The 10776-nt window shown below is 35.4% G+C and overlaps 1 long non-coding RNA gene across 1 annotated transcript in view; it reads right to left on the bottom strand.

The window, feature by feature from the left end:
* Positions 1-591: 591 nt before the first annotated feature.
* Positions 592-10776, bottom strand: part of LOC140146791 (uncharacterized) — a 39568-nt gene continuing 29383 nt past the window's right edge. Inside the window, exons 2-3 of the long non-coding RNA XR_011858306.1 lie at positions 7452-7839; positions 592-3248 (exon numbers count right to left, since the gene is read on the bottom strand). This is a non-coding gene — a long non-coding RNA (uncharacterized lncRNA). The remainder of the gene's footprint in view (positions 3249-7451; positions 7840-10776) is intronic.

Here is a 10776-nt window from a genome sequence, read left to right as displayed (position 1 = left end):
ATCGAATTGCATTCTGAATACGAAGCATGTCTTTCTGATATCAAATAATTTTCATTTCTTGAAAATCACAATATAATACAAATTTTATGACAAATTATAAAAATTTGATATTTTTCAATTTTTGATATATAACAGTACTCGAAGTAAATTATATAAATCTAATGACATATTCTTAAAGTGTATGTAGCAGGGAGGAAAAGCCGACGGTCAATTGAAAATGTTGACCTTTCATATTGAAGATATGGATTTTTTTCCCAAAAAGACCTAATTTTTTTTGGAGTTTTGGGAAAAAATCCATATCTTCAATACGGAAGGTCAAAATTTTCAATTGATCGTCGGCTTTTCATCCCACCTACATACACTTTAAGTATAAATCATCAGATTTATAAAGTTTACTTCAAGTACTGTTTACAAAAATATCAATTTTTAATGATTTGCCATAAAATGTGTATTAAATTGCGAATTTCAAAAAATCAAAATTATTTGATACCAGAAAGACATTCTTCGTATTCAGAATGCAATTCGATATGTCTGATGTGCTCTAATGTCCCACAATAAATACTGTCCAAACGTTCATACCCCAGCCCTTAAGTATAGAAAATTTACTAAAACAACCAATCCTGCGCCTTTCTCGAGGAGGAGGGGCATGATGGCTGTTGTTGCTGCGTATGTTTTTTCTGCACGCTATCAAGGTTAGTGACTAGTGTTGTTTGAGGACAGCATTCACTCCTTGCATGGTAATCAAGTTTTGGGTAGAGCCTCAAACTTGTAACATACATGAATGAGTATTTTTAAAACTTACATTAAATTTATATAATTCTTCCTTTCACGTCTGTTGCCAGTTCGAGGTTCTACCCAAAATGGCGGAACCATACAACGGGTGAATAATGGTCAATTTGACACATTCTATTTGAGACCCCACTACATTCCCAAGACGTGTACTCAACTGTGAAAAAAAATGGATTCTTTAAAATGTAGTGAATAATGTAGCTATTCATTGTAATGCATGCAACACGATATGAACATGTCACAATTAATCTGAGATATAGATACTTGAAGAAACTGTCCACACTTTTGTGAAAGAGTTACTTTGAAAACATCGATCAAAGTCAAATTGCCTTGTCACTAAAATCACAGATACTGGAGAGAAATGCAGTTAGTAATACATTAAGTAGGCGTGGCGTCCAAATATTTCCGATACGTCTATCAGAAAACCAAAAAGAAACCCGAGATAAATGTTGTAGAAACCCACAAGTTTGGTATTCGTTCACATTGGTTTGTATAGTAACCATCAGGCTTCATTCCCGAAAAATTGGTATCCGACTTAAAGATGCAACACTCAAAACCCTTTTGAGTAACCTGACAACCAATTAGCTCTATTGTTGTCGGCCGACTATAACATTGAGGATTATGATTGTTTTATTTTCCAGGCATGTATAAAATTAAATTTAAACAGACATGAAAAATAGATACAAAACAAGTCCAAACATTCGTTGTATTTTTTCAAACTTTTAAACTTTGTAAGACAGCAATACCGATCTTCTTCACGCATTATGTGATTCTAAATGTTACATTTGAGTGGCTCTCGATGAACGTAAGTAATACATTTTCCACATAAAAGGGACTCTCCGGTGGCAATTACTGGTTCGATTGCGGGCTATCTGTTTTCAAGTGGAACCCTAGCGTAAAACCATCTTCTCATTACCGAAATAAGTGTTACTCAAAACTGCAATTGGTTTCGGGTTTCTCTTTCGGTTATCTGATAGACGTTTAATAAATGTTTGGACGCATCGCCTTACTTTCTAATAACAAAAAAAAATGACCAGCAACTTCTCTCCAATTTTATCTGGTTTCTAGTGATTTTATTTGAAAATAAATGTTTGCATTTATACAGTGCCTCTCACATCTATCAAAACGCTTTACATTTCCTCGCTGTCGTTAGAATATGCCACCTGCCATACAATGCCCAAGGCATGCACATACCTTTGGGGCGACGCTCAATTGACAATACTCATAGCAGCTCCCCATTTAACCCTGGGTAGAGATAGGAAAGTGAGGTGCACAGCACGATGGAGCCACCAGGGCTCGAACTCGCAATCCTCCGAATGCGAGGCAGAGCCCGTACCGCTGCGCAACCGCACCTCACCCTTTTTTTAACATTATAAAATAACTAAAAAGACTGCAATTTTCTGCGATCTTATTTGAAATACTTTGCCTGGTCACCCGCAGTCATTTTCTAGATCTTCCAGCCCAGCAAAATACAAAACGTTTTACATGTCGTGTTATATATAGGGTATAAAACGTATTAATAACATTAAAAAACATGCTGTTTTGAAAACCTGGTGTAAAACATCAATGATAGTAAGTGTTAACAAAATATTTCCAAAAATACTTTTCAATAAAACTTTGACAACATTTAAAATTTTGTTGTTGTTGTTGTTGTTGTTGTGGTTTTTCATGTTTTTAGGACCTATATAACCCAGCATTTAAATGTTCTTAAAACGTTTTAACCAAAACAAAAACGCGCGTGCAACACGTTATAGCGTTTTAATTGAAATCAAAATACACTGCGTCATTAAAACAAATAAAAGTCCGACCAAACCAACCCACCCCAAAAATCCCACTGGAGGACAAGCAAACATATTTTTTCTTGGCATTAGTGGCTAAACATTATCATGGTCTAAGTCTAAATTTATAAAGTTCTTCATATATGGGCATAGCAGCATCAATAGCTTCTAACAGATCCTGGGTCAAAGTCCCACGTGCAGGTGCCTCCTTCGCTGGCTCAAAACTAGTACTCGTCAGTCCCTTGGCATGAACTCCCGTTCCTTCTTCGAGAAGACTTTTATACCCAAATACCTTTGACATTACCCATTGTTTAGATATCTCGGTGCTATTTTGCCAGTTCAAATAGCTTTTATCATAAGGAATGCCAATAACATCTTCAAGAAGCTGGTGCAAGATTGACGCAGTATGATTTTGAAGATCGTCAGCGTCAATGATCGTAATGGGATGGTCGCGATGGTTAACTTGCAGATATTTGTACAAATCCACCAAATCTTGATATCCATAAGTTGGTTTATGCCCGGTAAGTCTTCGCGGCATGTCTCTGAAATTTACTTCGCCAACTTCTTTTTTCGAATACCCCATGTGACCGGCGCACATTCGTTTATATGACAGCATCGTTTTGTATGGATTCCGGATTAGAATGACGTGTTGGAAGCCATGTGGTATCGCATCATAGTGGCCTGTAAGCAATGAACATGATAAAAGAAAATCAGAAAATAATTAAGGTACCAGTTATATTCACCCCAGTACATCCTACACAAAGAAAAATGTGACGTGTCATGTCAAAAGCAGACACTTTTGGGCAGGATCGTAAATCGAGATATATCCAAAAATCTGCCAGGGGTAATTTTTTCACAATTTGGGTTTGTTGCGAATTTGTGATGTTATTAATGTTTAAAATATTGTCTGATAGTTTCAGACAAGAATATAACTGGCATCTTGTATTTTTGAGAAATTTTTCAAGGTAATTCCTACTCTTAAGGGGTGGGGTATGAACGTTTGGACAGTATTTATTGTGGGACATTAGAGCACATCAGACATATCGAATCGCATTCTGAATACGAAGAATGTCCTTCTGATATCAAATAATTTTGATTTTTGAAATTGCAATTTAATACACATTTTATGGCAAATCATTAAAATTTATATTTTTGATATTTAACAGTACTCGAAGTAAACTTTATGAATCTGTTGATTTATACTTAAAGTGTATGTAGGTGGGATGAAAAGCCGACGATCAATTGAAAATTTTGACCTTTTGTATTGAAGATATGTGGTCTTTTTGGGAAAAAAATCCATATCTTCAATATGAAAGGTCAAAATTTTCAATTGACGTCGGCTTTTCCTCCCAGCTACATACACTTTAAGAATATATCATAAGATTTATATAATTTCTGTTATATATCAAAATTTGAAAAATATCAATTTTTATAATTTGTCATAAAATTTGTATTATATTGTGATTTTCAAAAATGAAAATTATTTGATATCAGAAAGACATGCTTCGTATTCAGAATGCAATTCGATAGGTCCGAGGTGCTCTCATGTCCCACAAAAATACTGTCGAAACGCAATAAACGCTCATTCTAGATCCCTTAATATTGTCAATAATATTTTTAAAGGCCGATATCTCAATTTCCAATTTTATAATATCATAACTTACAAACTCAATATCTTCGCTTAGGAATGTCCGACTTCATTGGGGAAAACGGCGTTGTATCTCCATATTTAAGATAATTATGTAAAAACTCGAAATTGATAACTTGCCCAAAAGTGTCTGGTTTTGACTAGTCTTTGTCAAAGACGACTCACAATCCTTGCCGAGGGGGGGCGGCGAAGTTGCGACAGCTCGCCGCGAAGCGGCGAGAGTCGCCGCGAAGCGGCGACCGGTGAGTCGTCTTTGCCAATGTGCAGTGTTTTCGTATCGCAACTAAGTCACGTTACCTGTCAAAGTAGGGCCGCCCTTTCACAAATAATCACTGATTAATAGACCCAAAATATAACTTCGTCTATCATCAACTAATTATCTAGATTGCATCATACTGTGCACACCGACCGCAAATCAGGCATAGCGTAACATGACCCATCACAAAAGGTCGGGTCAACCCCACTTTGTTAACATCGGAGAGCTGACCTGGTAACCTTGATGTTTGGTACAATCGAACATCCAGGGAAGCTGATCCCGGAAACTGATAAACTTGTGATAATTCTTGAAGTTGAGTTTAGAATTCCAATATAGCTAATATTGGAATATTTAATATTGGAGTAGGCCCCTATATAGTATAAAACAAATATAGGTATGATGCATATAATAACCAGAAAATCATCTCTGACATAAAAATTATTAATTATATTTGAAACGTGATGAACCAATCACTTTACTGGGACCTTCAACTTTTGGTCCTTTTGTCCTTTCAAACATCCGCGAGGAACAACAGTACCATATACCAGGAACAATAAAAATAGGGCCCTAATTATTTAATCAAATTAGTATATAGTATGTCCATGATCAAATTCACACACACAAAACATTTTGTAAAGTTTGTTTTGATAGTCGGAATTTTAACCTAATAATTTTAATGACAAATTACTGAAGTAGGCCTATATGCAAGTTGGCGTTATTGCACACAATCAAGCAATGTTTTGGTGAAACATGTAGGCCTACTGGGCAAACAAAATTTAAAAAGAGGCATGGGTAGGCTAAAAAACACAAAATCAATTTTTACCGCATTTTGTTGTTTTGGTTTTGGGGATTTTTTTTGGTTGACGAAATTCAGCAAAAAACACAAAATCAATTTTTACCGCATTTTGTTGTTTTGGTTTTGGGGGATTTTTTTGGTTGACGAAATTCAGCAAACACGTAATTTTGAAGTAAATGATGACAAAATATTTTTTGAATATTTTTTTTACATTAATTTTGTTCAGCGGCAATATGAAAGCATCTGGTATATGAAATCTAGTCATGTAGTATTAAATAGTAAATAGGCTTAGAACTGATCTGACAGTAAATTAGAAGCATATTATTACACGTTCTTTTACACCCCAACTCCACATAGACCTACATACAGGAAAACAAACCTGTCTTGTGATTTTTTCACTCCAAAAGTAGAATACAGTCAAGAAACTCTTAATTTGATTATTGCGACCCATTATTATTATTTGATTAGGCCCCGAACAATCGATTTTGAGTTTCCCGTCACATAATTTTTGAAAACAAGTGAGGTAACTTTTTCATTATTCATTATTCATTATTTTCGTGACTTTCATTATATGACAAAATGCGAGTGTAAAACACGTTATTTACCGCTCACTCACTCAAAGGATGTTTAACCAAAGATATAAACTTGCAAAGAGGCTGCAAGGTCAAAATTGATACCAATTCCTTTCTTTTTATTATTATTATACGTCGTAAAAATCAGCAGTGTCCAAATTGAAATCAAAATACGAAACAATTGCAATTCATGAATTGGTAAGCTTTACAACTTCACTATCGAATCTTGCGCCAACAAAATTAAAGGGGAAACCCCATGCGTGTTTTGTTGATGTTGCTGTCTTGCAGCAATGTCATAAACACAACGGAGTTGAAATATATAATTGTTTGCTCTTTTTGCCGAATACTATTTAAAAATAAATAATTGATCAATTGGGAAAACAAATATAAAATTAACAGTATTAATATATTTCTTTAATTACCACAAACAACGATATTGTGCAAAGTCACAAACAGCAGACATTGAATTGAAAAATATTTTTGTTCGACCGCATATTTCGTGCAACAGTGTCACAATAGAGCAGAGTTGAAATATATAAATCTTGCCATTTTTGTACAGTAAAATATATATATAAAGTAAAACGATACCAAGTACTATTTTAAAGTATATGATTGATATTTATGAAAAGAAATCCAAAAATAACAGAATCAATATATTTTTTTTAAATTCGCACAAACACCACTATTCATTGTGCGATTTCGCGAACAGCACTGTAGAATCATTGATCTGCCAATGACAGCATTAGTCTTTCAGTCCAGTATATGATACGCACGTGGAAAATGACTGCGACGTCAACATATTTACAAAGCGTTGCGAACCGGGCCTACAGGATCTAGGCTATCACTATCACACGCCAATCAACCGGCCGCAATGAGTTTACTGCCGGTAGCGAAATCGATGTTTTGAATTTGATTTTTCCACTAAAAATGCACGGCTTTTCATCGTTTTTTTGGCAAAAATGATAAGTTTTTATTTTTATTTTTCGAAAATCGCAATAATGAATTCAAGTGCGGGTCCGAAAATGAAGTGCGGGCGGGCGACGGGAAACTCAAAATCGACTTTGCCACGCCTTATTGCGAGCTGTAGAGAGCAATGCTGCAAAGCCAGCTAGCTGCATGCAGCTATGCAGGTCTGGTCCAAACACTCTAAAAACCGCAACTAATTACCACCTGTTGTCCAAGCAGCGGGGTGTCATGATGGTCATGAGTGAATTTCTTGGCTGGCGTGATTGATATACGTAAGCCACACCTCTAATACCATATAAGGATGGAGAAATGCCAAATAAGGCTGGAGAAACTTTGGAGAAACTGGGGAAACTCTTATTGTTGCGTCTTATGGCAGTGCGATACGAAAAGTTTCATGTTGACACAGACTGGGAAACCAACTCAATTTTAACCATGCTATACTCCTACACATGTTGGTAGCTCGCGGGTAGTAATCAGTTTTCCAGTCTGTAACACAGACTAGGTTTTGACATGACACGTCACAAATGTCAAAATTAAAACATGCAGCTAGTACCATGAGTACCTGCACCCTCTTAACCAAACATGTCATGTTTATAATGCAGTCATTACGATTTCACCAGCAAATTAAAGGAAAGAATAGGCTTACCTATCACGCTGGAAACAATGTCTTTGCAAATGACCACTTGGGCGTTAGATGCAGCAGCAGAAATCAGTTGGTTCTTGATCCAATCATATGTACAGATATCTGCTGAAAACCATTTGGTTTCTTCCGCTGGAGCTTGGCGCTTCGCGTAGAATTCTTTCCTCTGAGTAGTAATGAAGATATTGGTCATCAAACTTGCTCTCTTTGTCTGGTGGCCGGCGTTCTGGTCCAAATATCGAAGCAGCGAGGTAAGGTTCAAAGAACATCTGGGCTCCTGGTATTCCACTAAGACATTTACAGAACACAGTAGAGAGAGAACGGGGTACACTCCAAATCATGACACGTCGCGGCTGCTGGGTCATGTTGGTTGCTCTTCCAGATGACATAGTGTCTATAAGTGTAAAATGAACAAAAAGTTTTTAGCTATACCACGAATTGTAAAGTAATACCGTGCAAGAAAAGCTAAGAAATTCTGACACTGAATAGGTGCGTTACTTCTCACAACTCTCGTAACGCATTTCGCGACATTCGTGGGCGCGGAGAGACCAAAGCAGGTGTAATTGATTGGGTTACACAGTTTGTTGTTGTTTTGTACCGCCGGCAAAAATGATGAAAATAATTACCCTAAAAGATTGGTTTCCAAATATGGCACCAACGATATTTTATTGACTCATGTGGTATAATTCTCGTACCACACTCAAAGATATCCAATGCTATATAAGTGTCCCATACAGGCAGTTTCCGGTTCGAAACAAATAAGAATCATGGGTATTCCAAAAATTCGCTACTGGTTGCTTTTCAAATCAAATGAACATGGCAAGTCATTCCGATTGAACATGCAATAAAATCCTCTATCAAGGATTCATAATCTGTGGATTCATGGGTGGTTAATTTTGAACCCATTAAAATTGTAATTGACGCCCTCGAATAAAGAATTCATCAGCATTAAAGTAGAGCAAAAGTTGACATTGATCATGATTCATACCTGAGCTACTCATGAATAAGGAATTTATGGGCATGGAAGATTTGACATTGCCCGCGATTCATGCCCATGAATTACGCCCTGAACATGCCAAGGCTCTGGCTAAACGCATGACAAAAAAATTCAAGGGCATGAATATTCATTTGTGAGCATGAACAACCCATCAAAAAACCCCAAATTCCCGAAAATGCATGCCCGTTGCTAGCGAAAATAGGGCATGTTCTTGACATGTTAATGGCAAGATCTTGGCATATTCATGGACATGACTCATGCCTAAATTTTTGCCCGTGGATCTTGATAATATAGACAACACAGGGTTTGCACGTTTATTTAATATAATAAATTACTGTTGGACATTTGTACTATTGCATGTTCTAGTAATTTGGTTGTCCTGTCCCCACATCAAGTTGGTAGACCTGCCCAGCAATCACAAAACGTTTTCGACATCATTCGCAAAAGGTTATAAAATGGTTGCCAGAAAACGTTTAAATGTCGGGTTATATAAAGGGTATATTAAGGGTATAAAACGTTTTCATAACATTAAAAAACATTTTCTGCCCAGCACACACAAAATGTTTTACAGAAAACGTTTAAATATCGGGTTATATAAAGGGTATAAAAACGTTTTAATAACATTCCAAAAATATTTTTGAAAACTTTGCAATAACATTTTGAAAACGTTTTCACGACCTCTATATAATCCGACATGTTTTTAAAACGTTTTGTAAAAAACATTTTAAGAACATTTCTGTGTTTGCTGGGTGCAAATATTTTAACATAATGTTATTTAAGCGTTGACAAAATATTTGGCAAAAAATGTTTGCGAAAATAGTTTACACTAACATTTTGAACACATTTTAAAAATATTGTTGTAGTGTGTTTTCATACAAAACGTTTTAAAACGTTTTCATGATCTTTATATAACCCGACATTTAAATGGTATTAAAGCGTTTTGGAAACTACATTTTAAGAACATTTCTTTTGGCTGGGTGCAAATATTTTAAAATAATGTTATTTAAGTGTTGACAAAATATTTGGCCAAGATAGTTTATAATAACATTTTAAAAATATTGCTGTAGTGTGTTTCATACAAAACGTTTTTAAACGTTTTCATGATCTTTATATAACCCGACATTTTAATGTTATTAAAACGTTTTTACCTAAACCAAAAGCCAAAATATAACTTATTTAAAACGTTTTTAAAACGTTTTTGTGTTTGCTGGGTGGCTGGCTCAAATATTTTTGTTTTTTTTATTCTAGGTATCCTCTTGTATCGTCTTTTGATCCTTGGTCTGATTTCGTCCTTAGCCTTTTGATACACCCCTGATTTCACAGCGTTGTTTTCGTTGCTTTTTGGTCGTGTGTAGGGGTGTACATGTTGGTAACATGTGCACAGGGACGACTGCGTGCGGCATGGTTTTGTTTGCAATTGCACGAAGTTGTGCGTGTAATAAAAACTTGCGTGCGATACCCTCATGCACATAGTGAATTCGCACGGATGTACGCTAATTTTGCTTCCTGCACACTTTGGACAGCGTGCTGCACGCTTCTACTAGCGTGCTGCACTCACTAAACATTTTTGGTGCTTGCATTTTCATAAGGGTAGTATTCTCTGGCAGCAAATGGTGTGATATATGGCACCCACAGCGGAGAAATGTAATGCGCCATGATATCCATTTAAATTACGGATCTAAATATTTATTTTTTGAAAGATGTCTTGACTATACATATAGCCTATAAGGCAAACTTAACCAGTAGCACCTACCTTAAGTTCAGAACGTTATTTACCACTATAAACTCCCGGTATAAATCCACGCTTTAAATTTGAATTAACACGACATTCTGTCTACGAGTTGGTATATGCAATTAAGAACAATGAATTTCTTATTCAAATAGCTTCTTATCCCGAAAGGCTATTCCATTTGAAATCCATACCCCTATGAAAGACTTGACCTAATAATCTTCACACACCACAGGGAGTGTATGATTAAGATCATGTCTTCATTTATATGTGGTGAATGGCTTCTAACTGGAATAGCCCTGGGGAATAGCCCAATATCACTTACATGTTGACCCATAGATGGTTGACTAAAGGTTAGTTGATAAACATTTTGTCAAGGGCAGAATTTAACTGATAAGCACATAACTAAAACTTAAATTTAAAACTTAATTTAATTTATTTTAATTGTGCTTTTAATTTATTTTAATTGTGCTTTTATTTTATTTTATTTCACTTTTTTAATTTAATTTAATTTAATTTAATTTAATTTAATTTAATTTAATTTAATTTAATTTAATTTAATTTAATCTAATTTAATTTTTTCGCTTAAACATTCATTTATTTAT

This window comes from Amphiura filiformis, chromosome 2 (genome assembly GCF_039555335.1).
Source record: "Amphiura filiformis chromosome 2, Afil_fr2py, whole genome shotgun sequence".
Lineage (NCBI taxonomy): Eukaryota > Metazoa > Echinodermata > Ophiuroidea > Amphilepidida > Amphiuridae > Amphiura > Amphiura filiformis.
This window is presented reverse-complemented; position numbering and strand designations above follow the sequence as displayed.